Source organism: Bactrocera neohumeralis, chromosome 6 (assembly GCF_024586455.1).
Source record: "Bactrocera neohumeralis isolate Rockhampton chromosome 6, APGP_CSIRO_Bneo_wtdbg2-racon-allhic-juicebox.fasta_v2, whole genome shotgun sequence".
Classification (NCBI taxonomy): Eukaryota; Metazoa; Arthropoda; class Insecta; order Diptera; family Tephritidae; genus Bactrocera; species Bactrocera neohumeralis.
Window position 1 is genome coordinate 41,829,402 of NC_065923.1, and position 24,722 is coordinate 41,854,123.

Here is a 24,722-nt window from a genome sequence, read left to right on the forward strand (position 1 = left end):
CTTAAAAACGTTATAAGCAAGGATTATTACCGTTAGCAGTATGATATCTACTCAACATACATTTCCCAATTCAACAATAAAGCTTAATGATTGCTGCAATAAATTAAGGTTTCCCACGCGCTAGCAACCAGCTTACTTACTATTAAAATAGTATTTTCTTTAAAAGAAAACAACTTTTTTTTATTTGTCATAAAAAGTGTGAGGGTGAATACCTTGCATCTCATTAAAACTAAAAATAGGTTAGAGTATGCTTGTGTTGAATGGAAAGTATATTTAATTTTTTGTTTTAGGTTTTAATAGTCACCTCTAAATATATCTTGATGAATGTACCTTGAGATACTTACACAAAATCCCGAAACATTGCGAAAAGTCTATAGTTTAATGGTTTATTTGTTACGCTCGATGATCCACATAAATGTGTGTAAAATTTAAAATAGTAAACTAAAAGATTATTATTCATTCTTCTTTCAGATCAAACTTGTATATTTCGCATATTGACCGATATTTAACATAGTATACTTACCATTAGTTAGGAATTATTATATTAAACTTATAGGATAGATGTTAAGCAAAATAGTCAGATGTCTTCAAAAAATGTTCCAAAATTTTATAAACCACGCATGTCATTTTTATTTTTTAAATTTTAGTTTTATATATTAAGAACAACATGTACAGTAATATAATATTATTAAAATCGGTTGTCGGCAGCGTTACTCATTAAGGATTTTATCCGCTTCTAGAAGCTTTTAATACAGCGGGCGCTTCTGATCCCACCAAATCTGGTCTAGACGCATGAATTTTAGGCATTTTTTAAACTAAGATAAAACATTTTTACCATCCATTTTTTTATATGTTTTTTATTGACGTTTTAATAATATAAAAAAAATTGCAAGAAAAAAAACCAAAATTCGTCGAGATCCTGGCCGGTGGAGTGGGGGCTTTAAAAAAAACGATGCGTCCTGGTTGACGTGATTTCAACCCTTGTAGAGCTCTAAAACACAAAAAACAAGAAGATTCTTTATTAGTAAGGATGTCGTTATCGAGTTGACCATTTGCAAGAAAACAAAAAAAAAAAAATAACAAAATGGCGTCGACTTGAAAAAAAAAATTTTTTCGACCTTTTCGATTTTTTTAAAAATATTTCAAATCAAAATTTTTGGAAACCCAAGGCAGACACGATAGAGCATTGTATAAAGAAGATATATACCAAATTTCAAAGGAATCGGTTCAGTAGACCTTGAGATATCATGTCAACCACCTCAAAAAAAGTAGTTTCGAGAAAAACGCGTTTAAAGTTTAGTTGTATCTCCGAAAATAAGTTGAATTTTGAAAAATCCTTCCAAGGTCATATTTTTGAAAGTCTAAACTTTCAAAATATGCAAAAAAAAATCGATTTTTTCAAAATCCTAGACCAGAATACTCCCTTAACTTCAAACTTTTGTGTCCGCCCAGGATTGTCTCTGAATTTACAGATTTCTCTCCACTTTTAGATTATCAATTATAAATAAAGTGCTTCTTATTTAAAAAAGAGAGCTCTGTACAGTCATAGCTAAGGATGTACACAAACTACAGTATTCGATTTGGCGCCGTTCGTAGCAACTCGGACTGACAAATGGAAAGACTTAGCGCACTTTATGACAAGATCTTAAATTGAAAGCGTAAAAAATACAGCTTGTGCAAAATTTGAAGTCGCTCGACCTTACCAGGCGATATCGCTCCGCTCTATGGGTTCTCGAAAAGTTCCAAGAAGATCCGACGGTTTCGAAACAAATTTTGTTCAGCGATGAAGCCATTTACTGGCTCAATGGGTATGAAAACAAGTAAAATTGCCACATTTTGGACGAAGAGCAACCTGAAGTGATTCAAAAGCTGCAATTTCATCCAAAAAAACAACGGTTTGGTGTGGTTTGTGGGTCGGTGGAGTCATCGGTTCATATTTCTCCAAAAATGATGTCGGTGAGAACGTAGCCGTCAACGGCGACCGTTATGGTGCCATGATAACCGGCTATTTGATGTCTAAAATTGAAGTTCGTGACAACGACATTTTGTTTCAACAAGTTGGGTCAATTGGCCACCAAAATCGATTGATATCAAACGGTTAGACTTTTTCCGGTGTGGATATTTAAAGTCTAAAGTCTATGCGGGCAATCCCACTTCGATTCAGGCCTTGGAGCACAACATCACGCGTCTCAATCGCCAGTTACCAGTCGAATTGCTTTAGCGACTTATCGAAAATTGGACTCAACGGATGGACTATCTGAGACGTAGCCGCGACCAACATTTAAAAGAGATAATCTCCAAAAAGTAATATGTTCTTTCGAATGATAATAAATATTTCCCATTAAATTTGAAGTTTCTGTATTTGTTTCTTTAAAAAAGTAGGAAACCTAGAAATGGACCATTCTTTAGTTGTGATTATCGAGAGCTGTGTTTATTCATTCAAAAACAAGGGGAAAATTAAACAGTTAAAGCCTAGCATGCTTAACCACTGCCATTCTATAATTCAGCGAAAATGTACTCTTCCGATTTTTCTTTTGAGGTGGTTTGGAAAGTAGTAGATTTAAATTATTTATTTAAAATTTTAGCTTAGTTTATTGAAACGAAATTTTACAAAAGTGAAGCAATCGAAAAAAGTTGCGGCAATTACCCTGATTTATACTCGATTTTTAATCTTAGAAGACCCAAATAGTACTTGCTCCTACAAGTAGGTGCGGAAGCGTTAATTTAAGCCAATACTATAATCACGACTAAGTGAAATTGAAGACCTGGCTCAAAGGTGCGAAACTTTCTTTGTAGGCATGTATATTTGAAGAAAAAATTTGATACGTGACGCCAAATATTTTTTGTATAAATACTATATACTTTCTTTGAAAGAGATAAAAAAAATCTCATTTTAGAATAAACAGTTCAACGGATGAGAGCTTTTTTACCATTGTTAATTTTTTTAAGTCCAAATTTTTTCAATTCTTATGGAACTTTTGCTCAAAGCGATTAATATGATTTTAATGGCGAGCGCATGTGAGCTCAACAAATGCGTGTGAGCGTATGAATTCGTAGGGTATGTATGTCGACTTGTTAACGATTTCTGTTGATTATTACTTTTTCACGATGCAGCAAACAGCACGCCGCGCTCGTCAATCACTCAAAACGGCGCGCCGATGAAGTTGAACGCATTGTTAGCGTCATCGGCGCCGCCGCCTTAATCACCAACACCAAGCGCTCACAATCAGAATGAGTGGCTATCGAGCGGCCAAACGCTGCCTCGTCTATTCACCGAACGCAATGGCAAGCGCGATCAGACTCAAGTCAACAACAACAACAATAAGGTGAAATATAATAACATTTCCAGCGCTAAGCGAAAACAATAAAGCTTCTCAAGCAACGCCGTCGTCTCCATCGTCTCATGGTTGTTGGTATTCCAAGCATTGCTATTGTTGTTGTTGATAGTGTTTCTTTTGTTTGTGTATTTGCAATCGTCATTAACATTGCGAACGAACGTCGGTTGCCTTAACAGCGCGGAGCGTAGGCAAAAGGCATATAGGACAAACGGCGGTGAGCGGTGAATGGCGCGGCGTTTGCGTCGCCGTTGTGTACTTTCAGTTACAGTTTTCTTACGGATCGCACTTCAGTCTTGCAACGGACGGCGAACAGCGCACGAAACGGCGCGCTTACCGAGTAGCCGCGCGTTAACTCTGTTTATCTTACTGATTCATACTGATTTGGAAGCAAAATTGTGTATTTTCATGAAAATATTGGTGCGTCTTAATTGCGAATTGAAAAATAAATGAACGCATTAACATTGCAATTGTTGCAATTAATTGTGTTGCATTATTGATGAGCGTTGATTGAAAAGTGAACGTGAAAGTGCTGGTGTTTGTGTGTGTATGTGTGCGAGAAGTCACTGCGCGCGCGAGTGCGTTGCATTGACGACCGCGAAACTGGTTGATCCATAGTGCGCCATGCCGGAATGGTTGAGCGCAGGCGCGCGGTACTGTTAATCGTCAACCGTCAAGTGCCAGCAGCAGCATCAAGCAACGAAATCAGTGTGGCTGCCAACGCGCGTTACTTAGCCGATCTTTACTTTCATCTTTGATATTTGGCACAATGTACTATATACAAGCATACATACATATGTGCATCTGTGCTTTAATGAATGAAGAAAAATTTTGAAAAAAAAGTGAAAAATAATTTTAAAAAACATTGTGCGGAGTTGAAGTGCTGTGTGAAGTTTGTGACGAGATTACTATCACGACTCGCCTGCCATGTCGCCACTTACCTACATTTGTGCATAACGACATACCAAACAAAAAAAAAAAACAAACAAACAATAAATTGAAAACCGGTGACAGCAACTGTCACTTTCAATGCGTCTGCAGCAATATTAATCTACCGTTTAGTTCATCATGTACTTACACATGTAAATATGTATGTCTGCAATAGAAAAGTCAAAAGCGTTTTGATTGCGCAAAAATACCTGTTCGGGAAGTTTTCTGCGTATTTGCATGAACCGAAAGTGTCCACATAATTATACCATAAAAAATTCGCAGCAGCCAAAATTGCAGCTCGCAGCAATTGCTGGACCGGAGGGCAGTATTTATACATACTTTCACATAAAAGTGTTATACTTCTTCTTACTCAGTCTGTGGTGTTTGCATACGTTTCTGCAAGTTCAATAAAATTTCCCTATACTTTTCTACAAGAAACAAGTGCTACTGGTGTTTTAAGTAATAATTGTGCTGGAAACCACACTATGTTAAATTGTGTTTTTTTTTCACAGAAATTTGCCTTCATTATTGTGTTTGTCGGTGTATAGTTTTCAAAGTGAGTTCTTGTGTAAGTGAATTGACGCAATTGACGTAGTGAGTGAGCAGCTGAGTTCTTTGTATTTGGATGTGATTTATTTGCTGTTGCCTGTAATAGGAAATCAATTATTCACAATGTAAGTACACAAAGAAATACATACATAATTTATATACTATATATGTAGATATTTGCACTTATCGTCTATAGTAAAAGTTTCCAATTTTTCAAATTTCCTATACCCTCAGTGGGTGTATGTAAATAGTTCACATACAAGGTCTGTCGCAAAAGAAACAGAACTTTTTAAATATAACTGTTTCTGGTGGCGCCACCTATTGGTGGGTATATGAAATAAAAAGTTTGATCTCTTGTTGACATTTCGTAAAAATTTTAAGACAATTGGATAACTACAATCGATGTTATCGATCAAAAAGTGACAGCAGCTTTTGGTCATCGGTCGTAAAATGCATTTTGAACAAAGAGCAAATATTAAATTTTGTTTTAAACTTGGGAAAACGTTTACTGAAACATTTCAAATGATGAAAAAAGTTAATGGTGATCAGTGCCTATCCCGTAGTAATGTGCATGAGTGGTTTAAGCGATTCCAAGAAGGTCGTGAGGACCTCTGTGACGATCAGAAGTCGGGCCGGCCAAAATCAGTGATTACCCAAAACAATATTGAAAAAGTGCGATTCCGAGGGTATTGTACACTGAGAGTTCGTCCCACCTGGCCAAACGATTAATGCTGTGTTTTACCTTGGTGTTATGAAGCGTCTTTTGTCACGCATTCGTCGTGCTCGACCACAATACCGTGAGGCAGGGTCCTGGCGCCTGTTGCACGATAATGCGCCGTGTCATCGGTCGACGCTTGTCACTGATTTTTTGACAAAAAACTCCATATTAACCATTAATCACTCACCCTACTCACCTGATCTGGCACCCTGTGATTTTTACCTATTTGGAAAACTTCATTTGCCCATGAAAGGACACTGGTTTCAGGATATTTCAGCTATCCAAAAGGCGACGACCGATATTCTCAAGAGCATTCCGAAAAATGACCTTAAACACTCATTTGAAATGCTAATTGACCGGCCTAAATGCTGTATCGAAACACAAGGAAACTACTTTGAATAAAAAAATATAACTTTTGAAAAATATTAATTTTTTGTTGTTTTTTTTAACAGTCCTGTTTCTTTTGCGACATACCTTGTATGTTCAATGATTTTAATTCTGAGAAGGTGTGGGTGAAACGTGCTTCAAAATCTTTATTTCTTTTGAAACGCAGTAATAGTTTTAATTCATAGTAATAATTGTGAAAAAACGTTAACTTCGGTTGCACCGAAGCTGTAATACCCTTCACAATTACTTAACATCCCTAACAAGAACTCTGATCGGTCAATTTCTTCGGAGATTGCCTTAAACAATATAAATTCATGAAAATTTCGTTAAAATATCTCCTCAAATAAAAAAAATTATTTATACAATGTATGGCAGCTATACATATGCCATAGTGGTTCCAACAAATGAACAGCTTCTTGGTGAGAAAAAGATTTCAAGTGTAGCCATGTCTTTCTCCATCCGGTCTTTCCAATGGTGTGGAGGTCTTTCACTTCCTCTGCTTCTCCAGTATCTACTGCGTCGAATACTCTAAGAGTTGGAATGTTTTCATCTCGTATAGCTCATTGTACCATCGACTGCGGTATTCGCCGTTGTCAATACGTAAAGGACCATAAATCTTCTGTAGAACCTTTCTCTCGAAAACTCGTAACGCCGACTCATCAGAGTCAGTCAAAGCGGCTTAAAGACAGATAATTTTCATACAGTCAAAAACAGCTTTGAGATCGACGAAGATTTGGTCCAATCAGTTTGTTGACGGTGGGCTTTAAACTTTCACACAAGGTCAAACGGGTGTCTCTCATCCGAGGCTGTTTTGTTCTTTTCTTTCAGAGTGTTTTTTTACGTGGCGAATCCCAAAACCCAATGCACAATGCTGTGGAGGGCTGTTTCGCCTTCTCACTTTAGCTCGCCTTCAAAGGCATGTTTTTTGGCTACCCAGAGGATACTTTGTCTAAGACCGAAAGTCGTGAGCTGCTTGAGCCATATGTAAAATAATCATTTCTGGCCACTCTAAAGTGAAACAAGGATAAACTAATGCCGTCGGATGGATTTCCAAAGCAAAGGTTGGGTAATAAATATTATCTCAAATACTCTTTGCAATGTTATTGTCGCGGCATGATGATCAGAGGAATAAATATAGTAGAGAGAAGGGTTCAACGTGGCATGTATTATTGTGAAGTGATTTACTCGTTCATACTTATGGAATTTACATTCTCGCAAATGTTGATAAGAAGTTATCAAATTAATTTAACTTCAATTCTCAGAAGCACTATCAATTTGTGGATACAATTATACATATATATGTATGTGTATACATACACATGCGATGATGTACCCTGCAGGAATTTTTTTTAGTTCCGATCTCATGGTGTTTTGCAGAATTCTTATTATTATTAGTACGCCTCATATATTTTTTTAAGCTAACCAACTTTTTAAGATAGCGAAAAATGTTCGAACTGGTCAAACTGATGATAGCATGAAGTACCTACACCTTTATATCGGTTTGTAAAGAGTTTCAAAGTGATTTTTGATTGATATTTTTTTTTAATGAATAGCGAATACTAATATACAAGTTTATCAGCACATCTGTCATCAATATAAGTTTATCAAGTGAACTTTGGGGCTCATGAATTTCGACTCCGATTTTTTGGAGATAACATAGATATGCTCCCAGCAGCACTAGGTCACTATGTGGCCTCTTGAATGGATCTCAATATTTGTTTAAATTATATTCGTAATATTATATTTTTGACTATATTACCTTAGCGAACCTCAGACAAAAGAATTTTACGGGTTTTATTAGTAGAAGTATTCAACACTGACCTCATCATTTATTTCACCAAAGTTGCTTATCACAGAAATTATAAATTATGAACATAAATATACATAAAAATACATTTTACTTTGCCCTATACCAGACGGTGTTTCCGCTTTGCATTCATTATACCCTGGCAACAAAGTTATCCACGAAGTTTGTAATATTTAGAAGAAAACCTCGGAGGCCCTCTAAAATATATACATATATTATATATAAATGATCAGTGTGACAATATGAATCGATTTAGCCACGTCTAACGGGTTGTCTGCATATATGCGAACTTTTTTTCTTTCCTTTTTTCCTAAGAAGCTGCTCAATTGTCCTAACCATCTAAATATAGTTGGCATACGAACTGAATGTTCAAAATCAAGTTCATCAAGGAAAATATTATTATTAGTGAAGGGTATTTTAGCTTGTTCTTGTGTTTTAATCATTTTACAAAATTTGTTCACTCATATTTATGAAGATTCGCTGGATAATAGCAAAATGACTATTTAGTTTTATTTACCTAAGCATTTATCGTCGGTACGAAATTGTGTGGCTTAAGCGTACTTGCGTACTTTCTCAACATTTTTTTATACCATTCTTTAGGTATATATAGGGTGATCCATTTCGAGATTCGAAAGAACATTCTTTGGCATTTATTTTTTGAAGATTATCTCTTTCAAATGTTGGCCGCGGCTACGACTCAGATAGTCCACCCATTGAGTCCAATTTTCGATGACTCGTTCGGGCATTTCGACTGGCGAATGACACGGGTGATGTTTTGCTCCATGGCGTGAATCGAAGCGGGAATGTACGCATAGACTTTAGCTACTTTACATATCCTCACTGGAAAAGGTCTAACGGTGTGATACTGCGATTTGGACGTGGTTTATTCGGTCGAAAATTATCCAAAGCTGGGTCTCAAGGTGGGTGGCGAATAGTACGCTCAATAGGTCGATTATGTTGACCATAAGTTTAACGAAGCGCGCCAAACACATTCTTTACAGAACTTGAATTTTGGTAATAAAGTTGAACGATTTGTAAATGTTGAAATACCCAACATTACTGAACAAATGTAACATGACAGCTTGACATGACTCACGCGTGATCTGTCAAAAAAGGGCTATTGAAAAAAGGATTTCTATTTGGATCACCCGTTAGTTGTGTATTGCTTTTGGAACACAAACGAATTTTAGGTGAATAAAACCTTTATACTCTTATGCCACATCATGCGGAAGTATAGATGCGATTACTTCAGTAAGCGCTTTTGATGTTCATTGACTTTATAACATATATTATATTATAAAAAAAATTATGTCTCAGCTTTTTTAAATAATATATAACTGCACATTTATCTTACACTGTTTAATTCAGCAATTAATGAGTCATTAATATGCTAATAAAATAAAAATAAAAATTTACAGATAACCGTTTACTTTACTAAGTAAAAACACCGAGTCAGCAAGCGAGACTATTTTTGTGAACTTCATATCTGTTGGCAAACAACAACAATTAACGGAAGTAAAATAATTATTATCACTTTGTGGACTTACTTTTACTGCTGTTGATAAATAATTTTGTCTGTACAACATACAGACATGCTTATGGGATGATCCAAACTCTCCACACCAATAATGTGAGCTCTGAACATACGCAATCATTGAAGTGTTTTTGTCGTCAATTTATCGCAATATTAATGTAGCAAAAAAACATAATCCATTAATGTTTGATATTAATAAGCAAGAGCTCATATTATCGCTACATATTCAAATGGTATTTAGTCACTTTTCGATACCTAAATGTTAAAAAAGGACAACCTTTTTATTTTTTGACCAAGAATGTCGCAACTTGATTTCAATTAATTTTCGAATTTCCATTGGCAGATTGATATAGAATTTCTTAATGGTAGGAATACTAAATGTTGTTGAAACACATATGATTCAGCTTTGATCTTACTAAGAATCTCAGAATCAGTTTATGTATAATTTATAAAAATGTGAAATTGTTTTCCAAAGCTCTTAAATCATCTTCTAAAATGTTTTCTGGTGGGAGTAAGTATCAAGATACCCAGCATAGATATCAAATCAAAACTTGTCTTGAAAAATATTCATTCAATGAAAATTATATAAATTCGAATCTAAAAAGAAAACGCTTTACTCCCCTTCGTTGACAAAAAATTATCAGTATTGAGTCAGTAAGTTGGTTAACCAGAAAATACAAGTAAACTGTCAATCAACCTTTCTACTTTGACAAATATCTTCATAATAGTCTTATATCGTCACCTGAAATATTTAACGTATCATCAAAAATTCGAAACTTGGAGTCTTATTGATTAAGATAAGATGGTTGGTGGCAAAATCAAATCCCGTATGACAAATTCTCTATGAAGATCTCATCTGCCTCTTCACTGATACAAGTTTTCATTTTAATTATGGTAAGGTCCGTATTGACCCAATAGAAAATTTTGTGTACTATATATCATACACTTACTATATATAGTAAAGTAATAGTCGTTATTTTGTATTAAAAAAATATAATTATTTAATATAATATGTCGCTGAATATGTTTCTTCTATTCAATATATGTAGTTATAGTATATTGAAATGAATGAGCAAGAAAGCCAGGGCGCGTTTAGTTTTTCGTTAGAAGATAATTGCGCTATAAAGCGGAACATACATACATAAATATAAACGGAGCTATTAAGTGGTAGGGCCCCAGACTGCATTATTTGAACTATCAACTGAAATAACATATTGAACACAAGTAAGGATGGGCTAAGTTCGGGTGTCACCGAACATTTTTTTTTCTCGCATGATAAAGTGATAATCGAGATTTCATTATCCGTCATTTACATATTTTTCAAATACCGTATTTGTGTAAAGTTTTATTCCGCTATCATCATTGGTTCCTAATGTATACGAGTTATTATACAGAGAAGGCATCAGATGGAATTCAAAGCCGATTTCACCCATATTTCGTACATGCCATCAGGGTGTTAAGAAAATATTATATACCGAATTTCATTGAAATCGGCGAAGTAGTTCCTGAGATATGGTTCTTGGTCCATAAGTGGGCGAAGCCACGCCCATTTTCAATTTTTAAAAAAAAGCCTGGGTGCAGCTTTCTTCTGCCATTTTTTCCGTAAAATTTAGTGTTTCTGACGTTTTTTGTTAGTCGGTTAACGGACTTTTAGTGATTTTCAACATAATCTTTGTATGGGAGGTGGGCGTGGTTATTATCTGATTTCTTACATTTTTGAACTGTATATGGAAATGCCTGAAGAAAACGACTCTGTAGAGTTTGATTGACATAGCTATAGTCGTTTCTGAGATATGTACAAAAAACTTAGTAGGGGGCGGGGCCACGCCCACTTTTCCAAAAAAACTGCGTCCAAATATGCCCCTCCCTAATGCGATCCTTTGTACCAAATTTCACTTTAATATCTTTATTTATGGCTTAGTTATGACACTTTATAAGTTTTCGGTTTCCGCCATTTTGTGGGCGTGGCAGTGGGTCGATTTTGCCCATCTTCGAACTTAACCTTATTATGGAGCCAAGAAATACGTGTACCAAGTTTCATCATGATATCTCAATTTTTACTCAAGTTACAGCTTGCACGGACGGACGGACGGACAGAGGGACGGACAGACAGACATCCGGATTTCAACTCCACTCGTCACCCTGATCACTTTGGTATATATAACCCTATATCTGACTCTTTTAGTTTTAGGACTTACAAACAACCGTTATGTGAACAAAACTATAATACTCTCCTTAGCAACTTTGTTGCGAGAGTATAAAAACTAAGTAAAACTAGGTGGAAGTCACTATTATCTCCTGAGATGGAAAAACTATTTCTTATGAATGAATTGAAAGTGAAATTAAAAAGTTATGCAAATTTCCCAGCAACTTCGTCACTTCATTTAGCTGGAAATCATGTAATAATGTAAATAATTAATGTGAAAACACGCGAAACTCGGGAAACTCATAGTATATCGCGTGTTTTTAGAAGCTGCTTATTAGAAATGTTGGTATGACTGTGGATCGTGCAACTCGATGCAACACGTAACTGTAAAACAAGTTATGGATTTTGCGTGATGTCGTCAGCCCTAAAGAAGATATACGATTTTACACTAACAAATTATGAATTGAAACGGACAAATAAGAATCACCTGTTTCTCAAGAAAACGTCTGCGTAAATTCATATATTGCGTGTGTCAACACCTGTAAGCAAGATTTTTTAAATTAAGTATATAAATACATAAAAATATTTTGACAAAAAAGTACCCGGAAATAGTAAATAAAACGCGATATATTTAATTATTCATCAATATTAGTTTTCCTTGTCCTCGTAAAACTTTTCATAAGCAATTTTTGGGAAGGCCTTCAAGTCTTACAACGAATTTTGTTTTATCTCTGCGATCGACTGAAAACGGATTCCACTGAGCGGTAATTTCAGTTTGGAAAATAATAAAAAATCACACAGAGCCAATCTGGTGAACACGATGGTTGATCTATGCTATTCATTGCCTATTTGGCTTTAAATTCGGTCACAATTGTGGCTCGATGCAATGGTGTGTGTACAATCCATGATTTGTTCTTCCACAATTACGGCCATTTTCGACGGATGTTCTCACGCAAACGCCTCAATACGACCGAATAGAACTTCTTATTGACTGTCTGTCCCTCCGGAACCAATTCATGATGCAGCAAACCACGAATATCGAAAAAACAGTGACCATCACTTTGATTCTTAGCGACTTTGGCGTGTTTTTTTTTTAGTTTCGGCTCCTTTTTCCTTCCATTCCGATGATTGCTGACTTGTTTGCATGTCACACTCATAAACCAATGTCTCATTGGCAGCTATAATGTATCCATGAATGTGGGATCGGAATTCGCACGATCAAGCATGTCGAAAGAGACTTGTTTACGGTACTCTTTTTGAAAAAAATTTAGCTTTATCGGGACGAGTCGAACAAGAACGAAAATCATTCGAACTGACTCACGAGAGATGTCGAGCTCTCTCCAACACTTACAGGATTTTCAAGTGTCATATTCTGCATTTTTTATTTTCATCAGTTGAAGAGGTCGAAGGTCGTCCAGAACAAGGCATGTCTTCAACGTTCTCTCGTTCGTCTCTGAAGACTTTGTACCACCCGTAGGCTTGTGTTTTTGATTAAACTGAATTACCGAAGCGTTTTCCAACATTCGAGATGATTCCGCACACAAAACGTGGTTAGAAATACAAAATTTGATACAAATTCTTTCTTTGATATTGTTATCCATTGTAAAAATCGCAACACACTACTGAGGTGTACCGACTTAAGCAGCTGCTGTAAACAAACTGGTTGACAGATTGTGCTCATATTTAGCATAGTAATTAAGGGCAGTTCTACCAACTTAGCAAATAACATTTTTTCGAAATATCATTTACCCTGAGAATTTAGTTTAAATTTCCGGGTGCTTTTTTGTCACAATATATACTTATTACATCATTTGTTTAAAGAAAAAGTTGACAAATTAAACAAGTGCATTTATAATGACACAATTTGTACGTCGAGAAAAGGAAATTTAAGACGACTCTTACAAGTATGTGTTAGCGTGTCTAAAAAAACGTTCAGTAATATAATAAAGACATTGGAGATAAACATATGGGAGTATTCACATACATATAAGGTGTGTCCAAAAAATCCCGGAATTTCGTAATCATATCATGAAACATTTAGTGCTATCTATTTGAACTTTGCAGCATTAAACAGTTACATTCAACCTCCTACAAATCACCCTAACTTTAAAAACTTCCTGAGACACATGAATTGATGAAAAAATTTATGGTGATAATTGGATGAGTCGTACTCATATTTATAGGTAGTTGATGTGACTTCGAAATGGTGGGGGGAACTTAAATGAAGTCCGTAGGTTGTCTAAAAGCTAGTAATCGTGCTGAATTGGTTGAACAAGTCCTTGAACTTTTTTATCGATGCAAATTTTACTACGGGAATGTTGGCTGAAGGATTAAATATGAAAAAACACTTTTTGAAAAATGTTGATTGTAGATTTAGGTAAGAAGAGGTCTGCACCTTTCATTCTAATCTGAATTAAATAAAGAACAAATAAGTTATTAAGTTTAAAGTTTGAAGAAGAAAGCATTTCTCTCATCAATCACCTTTCATATTCGTCTGATCTAATGTATTGAGACTACCGAGACCTATTTATTTTGAATAAATAATCGCTTTCAAAGAAAAAACAATCTGCATTCTATTGAATATGAAAAAAGTTCGGTTATTTTTAGGACACACCCTGTATGTACCCCACAGTCATTAGGTTAATACTTTTAAGTGCAAGGAATTTCTCAAACATGAGTCACTGCTGTACCAAAGTTTTGAATATATATCGACACATTTATGTATGTCAATACATATGCACATGCTCAATCGACTGCATGTTTTGACCACACATTGTCTGATTAACCAATTTTCCAGCTTGAGCGCAGGTGAGCATGTGCTGTCCAAGAGTGAATTGAACTTTAGCCAAACTGGTTCAGACGCCCAGCAAAGCCCCTCCGCATTATTTCCGTAAAAAGAAAACCAACTGAGTGTAAGAATATCTGTAACAATGTAATAAAAAATGTGTGTGGTGGCGACAAGATGCAGATACAATTGTAATAAAAAACATAACAACAAGCAAAGAAACGTGACGCAAACGCTGTACACAGTTATTTGATCTTCCAAAGCGCAGAGGTACTCACATACAAACATACATACCGTGCTGTATGACTTAAAGCGCATGCGTCACTTTGCGCTGAGTAACAAGCTTCACATCTTGTCAGTATTTTCTATGCATAAATAAATTGCAATTTTCTAAAAATGTATCTTATTATCTAATAAAAATTATCGCAAATATCTTTAAAATTTGCTGATTTTTTGCAATTTGTTTTACTTTACCCCTTTTTGGCTTGCGATGTTGCTTTGATTCGTTTGTTGTTGTCACCTTGTTGCAATTTTTGTGCTTATTTGTCATTACGCCAATTAATTCTCTGAAAACTAGTCATGTTATTGTCGTTCCAATTTTTGAAGTTTATTCACATTTCAAGTTTTGTGACTTTGAAAATTTCAAGTACATTTGTTATTGTATTGACATACATAGTTCCAGTTTCAGTTTTTGAGCAATGCATCTGATAGTGTGTTTGTATAGATATCATATATTTATATACTGTGGTACAAATCAATTTCAGAGTTAGCTAATTCACAATTAGTGAAGCGCTTAAGAATCTCTTGGAAATTCTAGTTATGTGAATATGAAAATATTTCTTATATCGAAGATGTGACCCTTTAAAAAAGTTGGATTTGGATTGTTTAAGCAATGAGGGATACTGTCTCTGAAAAAAATATCTATTATCATATCATAAACTCATTTCTGTATGTAATCCAACAACAATTTTTTTTAAAACAACAGTATTATTAAAGTACCATCTAAAGCTATAACATTTTCACATCTTTCTGGAAATTTGTGGATTTCATTGCAAAAGAATTGCTGCCAAGATTACATCAAGCCAATTTTCGTTATGTTATTCGATGTGCGGCGTGTTCCAGTAAGGGCATTCTGCATCGACCGGAGCAAATGGTAGTCAGAAGGAATAATATTTGGGCTACAAGGCAAGTGAGACGAAACTCCCAGCCGCACTGTGTTGCGGCTAGTGGAAAAGTAACTTTTCTCCGATTATTTTTTTCAGTGTTTTTAATGATGCAATTTTGTCACAGATATTCCAAGTAAACAAAAAACACATAAAGCTTATTTTTATGTTGGCCCGTTGATTTTTAATTGATTTTAGAAGTCAAATTTACAAAATTTTCACGAAAAGAGGGGATTTCAGGGCTGTATTCAAAATGATCTCATTTGATTTTGGTGACAGATATTTTGATTCGGAAAACAAATCTGCCTTCGGACAAGTATCTTCTGTAAAACAAAGGAATGTTGTTTGAGACATTTTCATATGCACCTTTTTTAGAGCGAAAACCCGACTAAAGGTCCATTTTTCCTTTAAATTTGGGTTAGGTAAGCAATATCTAAAAAGTCCCAGAGAGTCCCAGTTCTAAACCACTATAGAAATGTTACATAATTTGTTTTTAACGAACTGTGAAAAAATCAGCTGCCCATACCTGCCCTCCTGGGAGTTATAGCGATTTTAGTATATCACTCTCAGTATTTATTCCATAGAAATTGAACGGAAATTCTCGGAATCACTTATTGAGTAATTTAATCATATTGGTTTTCGAAATAATTCGTTCATTTTTGGTCCCCATCTATCTTCTTCTATCAGAAGAAGCATTGGAAGCAGGTTTTGGACTTCAGAAACACAAGGCTTACCATGCGAGGAAAACATCAAGAAAAGACAATTGTGAAGACATATTACGTTATCTGCTCGCCAATTTTGATCCCGCAATCACAAGTAGGAGAATACTGAAGCAGAAGAAACACCTGAAATTATCAGAGGAAGCAATGAACTTATTGGTAGATGACTGATAATTTGTAATTTTTCTGTAGAATGTAATAAAATATGCCTGTGTTATAAAAAAGTATCTTCAATTTTTTTTTTATTGTACATCTATTCTAGCACTCCACAAAAATGAGCATAACTCTCTTAAAACTGAAGCTATTGACTTCAAACCGGTATCAAATTAAGGCTTTCATTGCCACCTTTCAAATAAGAAATGAAATAGATTTTAGTTTTATATAAAATTTCAGAATTTTTCAACAAATATCGAAAAATCATGAAAATTTGACGTTTATAATTCTTGTTCGGACCACCCTATACTTTATTTAAAAAACTAATCATAGGGTATTTATCAGAAATAAAAGAAGAATTAAAATATTTTTTTTTTGTAAATTTTTCGAACAATTTTTTTGTTTTTTTGACTTTTGTTGAAAATTTGACCCAACAATTTTTTTCGGTGTAAATTTTTTTTTCACTCATTCTGTTTGGGATTTCATTCTGACCAACATGTAGAAGTTTCTCATCGATACAATTAAAATTACAGTGTAGGCAATATGATTTCCAAAAAATTCTGGTTTTGCAACACTGTGAGCCGCTTGTTTTCATATATTATAGTTTTTATTTTCAGTCGTTTTTTTGTCAATCGCTTGCATAAATTTGAAAAGTTGTTATCAGTATCGTTCCTCATTAATGGTTTCAGCCGATTTTAGAAGCTCTTAAAACCGCACTTCTTTTTGCTTTATATTAAGATTTGCCGTTGATTTGGCTGGTTGGCCAGGTATCAAATTGATTTTTTGCGCTTGAGATTATTGTAATGAAACCATTTTTCATTATCAGTCACAATTCGATGCCAAAACGACTTCTTTTTGTAGCGTTCAGACAGTCTTTCAACATCTTTTGGTTTAACTTTTATTTCCTTGTTTTTAAGTGATTCTGTGAGCTCTTCTTATTCTTGGCAACAATCTTCATCGGGTAATGCTTCCAGTTCTTTATCTTCAAACTTGTTTGGTTACCAGGACTTTCTTTGGCCTCCAAGCTAAAATAACCACTTTTGGTATATTCGCTTAGCATGTTAGCTATAAACTACCACCAAAATAAGATGACTTTCTGCTGAGGTTTTCTTCATATTAAAGTAATAAAGAAGAAATTCACGCAAAAATTTTTTTTCATGAATCGAACCGAACTACACAAAAGAAAAGCAGATTTCTTTACGTTTCTGAGCAAGTATTTATTAAACTCCGTTCTGGTCAATAATTTTATTAATTAATAAAAAAAAATATTTTCCTTTTCTAAATTGGTATTTAAGATGGTATGGTATGCCAATGCGTTATAGGAGTCGTTGTCAAAATAAGACCGCCCACATTTAAGTGTGATATTATCTTGACATTCCTATGTTCTAGTGCAAAAACGGGCGAAATTGGACAACAACCATATCTACTTCCCAAATATCACAATTTTAAATTTCATCTGCTTCATTCATTTTCCAGTAAGCAAATCAAGCACTAATGAATATCCCGATACTTTGCGAGAATAGTGCATTTTAAATATAAAAAAATAACCGTTGTCGAGCGAATACCCGGGGTGACCGAAGTACTTTCGCGTAGTACTCCTTTGACAGGTCTAAAAATTGTCAAAATCAGATCATTATTATTCAAGGCTCAGGTATCGGAGAAATGAACCCCAGAGCCCTTGACTGACTTTTTACCTAAAATATCGTAAAGTAATGATCCGATTTCGGTTCAATATGCAACATTTTATTCGATAATATGTTGCCATTTGGAGAATGATTTTATAATACTATTCTCATAGAAATCCTCGTTTCTCTTGACATAACACTGGCACAGACAATTAGATAGGAAAAACTAGTAAGTATAGGGTGTAATCAAAAGAACCTTGCTATCCTATATATACTTTTATTGAATATAGGACTGTTTCGTCCTCCGATTAGATGGAGGCGCTACATTTTGGTAGTGCTATACTCTTCTTCTTAATTGGCGTAGACACCGCTTACGCGATTATAGCCGAGTTAACGACAGCGCGCCAGTTGGATATTCCAAGCGTAGCCAGGTCCTTCTCCACCTGGTCCTTCCAACGGAGTGGAGGTCTTCTTCTTCCTCTGCTTCCCCCGGCGGGTACGGCGTCGAATACTTTCAGAGCTGTAGTGTTTTCGTCCATTCGGACAACATGACCTAGCCAGCGTAGACGTCGTCTCGATGAACGATGTCAATGTCGTCATATATCTCATACAGCTCACGTTCCATCGAATGCAATATTCGCCGTGGCCAACGCGCAAAGGACCGTAAATGTTTCGCAGAACTTTTCTCTCGAAAACTCGCAACGTCAATTCATCAGTTGTTGTCATCGTCCAAGCCTCTGCACCATACAGCAGGACGCAGTATAGCAGTGCTATGTATACTACAATCAACAAATACAAGTACTTACGTACGTATCTTCAACTGAAAATACTTGTTAAGAAATTTCCTAAGTTTTGGTTTTTGTTATGCCGCCAAGTTAATTCACGCTATCGCTTTGTTGTTTTATTGCTACAGTATTCACAAAAACAAGCATCACCGTTGCAACATTAGACGCCCACATGCGGCGTTGATGGAAATCACTTGCTGCACAGACAATGGCTCAATACGATCGCTAGGCAATAGCTGAGCCGTTGTTGCTGTAATACCACGAGTATCATATAGAGTAGCGCCATCAACAGCCACTGTAGGCACTTGCAACATTCGAGTAAAGCAGTGAGTTAGTAGTGGAAGTGCAACTTGTTTATTGCCACCTTCACTCCGGCTTCGGCACGTTTTCGTACACATAACAGACAGGCGTGTGAACATACATACATGTGTAAAATATGTGCACAGCGACTATTTGATGAGCTGGTTAATGTATGTGCCGCAGTTTGCACATTCTCTACATAACTACATTTGAATGAAACGAAAATCAGGTTTACAGGTCGCGTGATTACAATCTTCACACAGTACATGCAGATGCACTCATACACTTATATGTACATATGTCTGTATATTTTCATACAGATAGTATCATGCACGTATTGATGTGTGTGCGTGTGTATGTATATGGTAAATATGTATGTTTCATCTGCATGTTTACTTATTTGCCACCGATTTCACAATCCGATAGCAATGTTTATACTCAATTCCTTTGACAAGATTGCCGCACAATCGACCAAGCGTTTGAATTGCCTCGCTTAGATTTGTTGTTGTTGGTTAATTTAACTGCTAATGTTGTAAGCAGGCATCAAATTTTTAACACAGTTCGACAGACATTTATACGACCACTATGTTAATTTGTTTATGTGTCTTTGACTACATAATTGAGCGGATACTTAACGTATTCCAATTTTGGCGGACAACATTGCGGGTTAAAATTAGCGTTAGCTTCTTTCCAAATACGCACAGACGTATGTAAATGTCGGTAATCAATAGATTAAATTTATCACTTTGACAAAGTACGCGTAAGAAGTATTCAGTTAGCCATGAGAAGATACCTGTATTGCATGCATATACTCATACTTGTTATCCCAACAAGCAATTAGCCTTCTAGTGCAAAATAAAGCACTGACTTTATAAAATAAATGCAGCTTAATGCAATGGATATTTATATCAACATTAAAATGCGTTAACTTCGGCTTCAACGAAGCTAGAGTGCCTTTCACATACAAAGAGCTTTCCATATTGATTTTGATTGGTCAGTTTGTATGGCAGCTATATGCTGTACTAGTCTGTTCTGAAAAATTTCTTCAGGTAGGCCTAAGAAAATGATATATAGTACGCCAAATTTTATAAAGATATATTTTCAAATAAAAATGTTTTCCATACATGGATTTGATTTTGCTCGATTAGTTTGCACAACAAATATGTAGTTTGTTGAGCAGAAAAGGACTTGTGTCAAGTATTAGATCGATATCGTAAAATCAGACGGTCAAGTTTACGTATATAGAGACGGTCAGAGAGACGGAAATGGCTAAATCAACTCAGTTCACAAACCCGATCAATTATTTATATATTTTATCACCGACGTTTTTCTTCTGTGTGTTACATACTTCGTGGAAAACTTAATATATCCGGTTCAGGGTATAAAACGTGAATTTCGTATTTCATAATGGAGAAACCCATATTTTCAACAAATAAATTTCCTTCCTTTCATTTCTTTTTTGGGTAATCGTTAAAAAATAGTTGATGAAGTACACCTCTGTATAGTATGGTATATGGCGGCTAAAGGCTTCATATAAGTATAGTCGTTTTTAGTAAATTCTCACCCGTCTAAATACTATTCTCAATACTTTTTTAACAAAAGGAAAAATTGAAAACTGATTGGAGAAATACTATATATCGTCACCTGAAATGCAAAATATTGTAACAACATTTTCGGAAATTTACAATGGCGTGTATGAAACACGAAATAAAATGGAACATGAGTGAAAAAAATTTTAATATCAGTTAAAAATGGTTTATATCTGAGTGCAGAACCTGAAAATGTTGAACATATGTAATATTATGTATGTAATTTGAAGTAGTGAAGCGTAATCAATAAGACACTCAATTTCGAATTTTTTGATGATACGTTATTTTGCATTTCAGGTGACGATATGTAGATTGATTTTTCTTCCTACTTAAAGGGTTTAAACCGTTTTGAGTGAATCGTTCGACCGATTTCAAATAATATACATCTATTTGAAAAATTAAATAAGAGAGAGACGTGACATCGGTCATATCATACAAGCTAAAATTTTAAATCCAATATATCTTTGAAACAAATGTTTGAATCGAATAATACAAGGACGGCCTCCGCCGTTAACTATTAATGCAGAACGATTAGTAAAGAGGCTATATCCTCTATCAACTGATATTAATACTGCTTTTCTATGGAACTCTAAAATCTAATGAAGTTTATTGCATGTTTGTGATAAGTTAAGATAATATTAAATGAGAGTAGTAAACGAAAGCTCTGGAGTAATTTTCGACGATATTTTTGGAAAACAAAATAAGGTGTGATTAAAATGTTTGGAATTTTCATAAGAATTCCTTAAAAAACTTTAGATGAATAGAGGGATTTTTTTGTTAAAACCCAAAATGATAATCAATTGGCTTAGTAGGATGCGAAGAAATATACATATGTATATGTATATGTACATATGTTTTCAACACAACATCAAGTCGATAAAACTAAAACACCCAAGTGCACATTTTCAAATTTAATAATAAAACTTGCAATTTTATCTAAAGCACAGTTGTAGATAATTGCGTATGCAAGAAGTATGATGTGCGTGCGGATCTACGGTATCATTAATATTTTAAGTAATAGTATTCAATGTAAATTAGTGACGTGTTCTAATTAGTAACTGGTTATTTTATGACACGACCAATTAAAGACAATTCTTAGTTACCACAGTCGGTAATGACTTTATTTATAGAATTTAAAGGTTTTTAATAAGCCATTATTATCCTCACGAAATCTTTCGGGGAAATATATATCGAAATAGCGCTCAGTCCTTTGCAATTGAATTTTCCAATTTCAAATTTAACTCCCTTTTACCTCGTAATCCCAATGGTTCAGTTTTAAATTGTCTCGAAATAATATCAGAATACCTTGAATTTGACACCCTCCGCCATCTATGTAGGTGAACAACCGGGAATATAAATGAAACGCCTGGGCAGGTTTGATGAATTAAAGAAGCTTTGTCGATACTTGTGATTCAAATACAAGAGTTTTCTGGCTTCACTAAGAATTTTTCTTAGTAGTCCAAGTGCGATCTCCATTTGGGAGAGTTATTTTCAAATTAGTCGAGAATAAGTTAAGTTTATTAGAGTTTCTTGCAGAGATCAATTGGTTCGAAATATCTCTTTTCTAAAAAATCTCTTGAGAATATAAATTTAACTAGATTCTAAACTATCTCTGCTCTGCCCAATCCACAAAAAGGGAGACCCCACAATCTGCGCCAACTACCGTTGGTGAAAGATTAAAGCCCACCGTCAACAAAGTGATTGGACTTTATCAGTATGGCTTTAGACCTGGCAAATCAACAATCGACAGATATTCACCATGCGCCAAATCTTAGAAAAAAAAAAGACTCGTGAAAGGAGAATTGACACACACCACCTCTGCGTCGATTTCAAAACTGCTTTCGACAGCACGAAAAGAAGCTGCCTTTATGCTGCGATGTCTGAATTTGGTATCCCCGCAAAACTAATACGGCTGTGTAAACTGACGTTGAGTAACATTAAAAGCTCCGTCAGGATCGGGAAGGACCTCTCCGAGCCGTTCGATACCAAACGAGGTTGGGACAAGGCGACCCCCTATCGTGCGATTTCTTCAATCTTCTGCTGGAGAAAATAGTTCGAGCTGCAGAGTTTAATCGAGCAGGTACAATCTTTTATAAGATATTGATATCATCGGCCTCAACACCCGCGTCGTTAGTTCTGCTTTCTCCAGACTGGACAAGGAAGCAAAGCAAATGGGTCTGGCAGTGAACGAGAGCAAGACGAAATATCTCCTGTCATCAAACAAACAGTCGTCGCACTCGCGACTTGGCTCTCACGTCACTGTTGATAGTCATAACTTTGAAGTTTTAGATAATTTCGTTTATTTAGGAACCAGTATAAACACCACCAACAATGTCAGCCTGGCATTCCAACGCAGGATAACTCTTGCCAACTGGTACTACTTCGGACTGAGTAGGCAATTAAGAAGGAAAGTCCTCTCTCGACGAACAAAAACCAAACTCTATAAGTCACTCATTATTCCCGTCCTGCTATATGGTGCTGAGGCTTGGACGATGTCAACAACGGATGAGTCGACGTTGCGAGTTTTTGAGAGAAAGGTTCTGCGAAAGATTTATGGTCCTTTGCGCGTTGGCCACGGCGAAAAGCATTCGATGGAACGATGAGCTGTATGAGATATATGCGACGACTGTTCAGTTAACTCGCTGATAATCGTTGTCGTAATGGACGAAAACACTACAGCTCTGAAAGTATTCGACGCCGCCCGCCGGGGGTAAAGGAAAAGGAAGACCTTGACATCTCACTAAATCGTTGGCGCCATAACGACAAAGAAGAAACTTGGCGCGCTGTCAAACTCGGCTATAATCGCGACAAGCGGTGTCTACGCCAGTAAAACAGAAGAATTGATAAATATAATACAAACTTCGAAATATTATATCAAAATATCCCCAAATGATAACGATTATTATCAATAAATAGCACTTTATATACTTGGAAAAATTATTTATTTATAAACTCAGTGATTCATATTTAATCATTTCCCAATGGTATTTATACAACACTTTAAGTATCTTCGAGTGCCACAGAAATGTATATTATATGGAGCAATGATAACATCCCACATATTTTGTATTTATTTGTTATGTATATTCGGTATATGTAATGCTTCAACATACATATAATATATATGTACATTGTACTATATATATGTATATAGTACATAGAAGGAATTCCAACTTAACTACCATAAATCTGATTTTCAGTGGTAAATAATTCGATTATTTCGGCAGCAAGTCTCACGATGTAAGATAATTTAACGAGGAAATTAATGAACTTTTAGTGAGGACTATAGTTTCACCTCCCGGCTATATAATATATATATGTATGTAAATATGTAAATAAATATAAACTCACTGGGACGTTCACAAAGCCTGTTCAAGTGATGAAAATATGGCTTGTGCCAATGGACCCTAGCATAATACAAACAAAGTACATTTTAGGAGGCAATGAGTTTTGTGGAATGTTCGAATTAGTTCGATAATCAGCTCAGCGAATGCCAAGCTTTAATTATTAAGGTAATATACATACATATATGTATTCCGTGGTGCGCTATGTTCAAAATATTTGGAGGATATAATTGAGGAAACTAAAAACTTTTGTAAAATTCAGCGCATTGTTTTATGGTACCTTACAGGAGAGTACAATAAGTCTTATCCTCACATAATTATATGTATAAATTTGTATAAGCAATAACAAATAATATAACATTCAATTGAAAGACATTTGCTCTCACTACAAAGGATTAATGACCATAGAAATTCTTTTACATGTTGATAAAGCATCGGCAATGAAAGTTCCGACTACCTTGTTTCGAGTACTTTAAAGTAATTAATAAACGAATACTTTATCTGGTTACTCTAATATATATGCATTATATTAAAAAGAGTAAGGAGAGCAATTTTTCTCGTCGCAATTCCCCACGGCTTGCATGGGCTCTCTTGGTATGCCATAAATAAGCAAATATTTCATTATCGCCGCCTACGTGGGCCACCTTTGTTTCTCCTTAGCAATTTTTACTCTTGCTTGCACCAATTTGTATGTCATTATTTTGTTTATTTTCATTTTACCTTTTATTATCGTTTTCTTTGTTTTTGTTTGGTATTTGCACTGGCTCAACGCAAAGTCATATTGGTTCGATAAAACTTGTATGACAAGCGAGGCAACTCAAGTACAATACTTAACCCTTGACAGTTTAACATT

The 24,722-nt window shown here is 35.2% G+C and overlaps 1 protein-coding gene across 1 annotated transcript in view; it reads left to right on the top strand.

Moving 5' to 3' along the window:
- Positions 1 to 4,611: 4,611 nt before the first annotated feature.
- The window catches only part of LOC126761448 (uncharacterized), a 68,350-nt gene continuing 48,239 nt past the window's right edge, over positions 4,612 to 24,722 (top strand). The window contains 1 exon segment of the mRNA XM_050477609.1: positions 4,612 to 4,939. The gene's annotated coding sequence lies outside the window, so the exon portion shown is untranslated.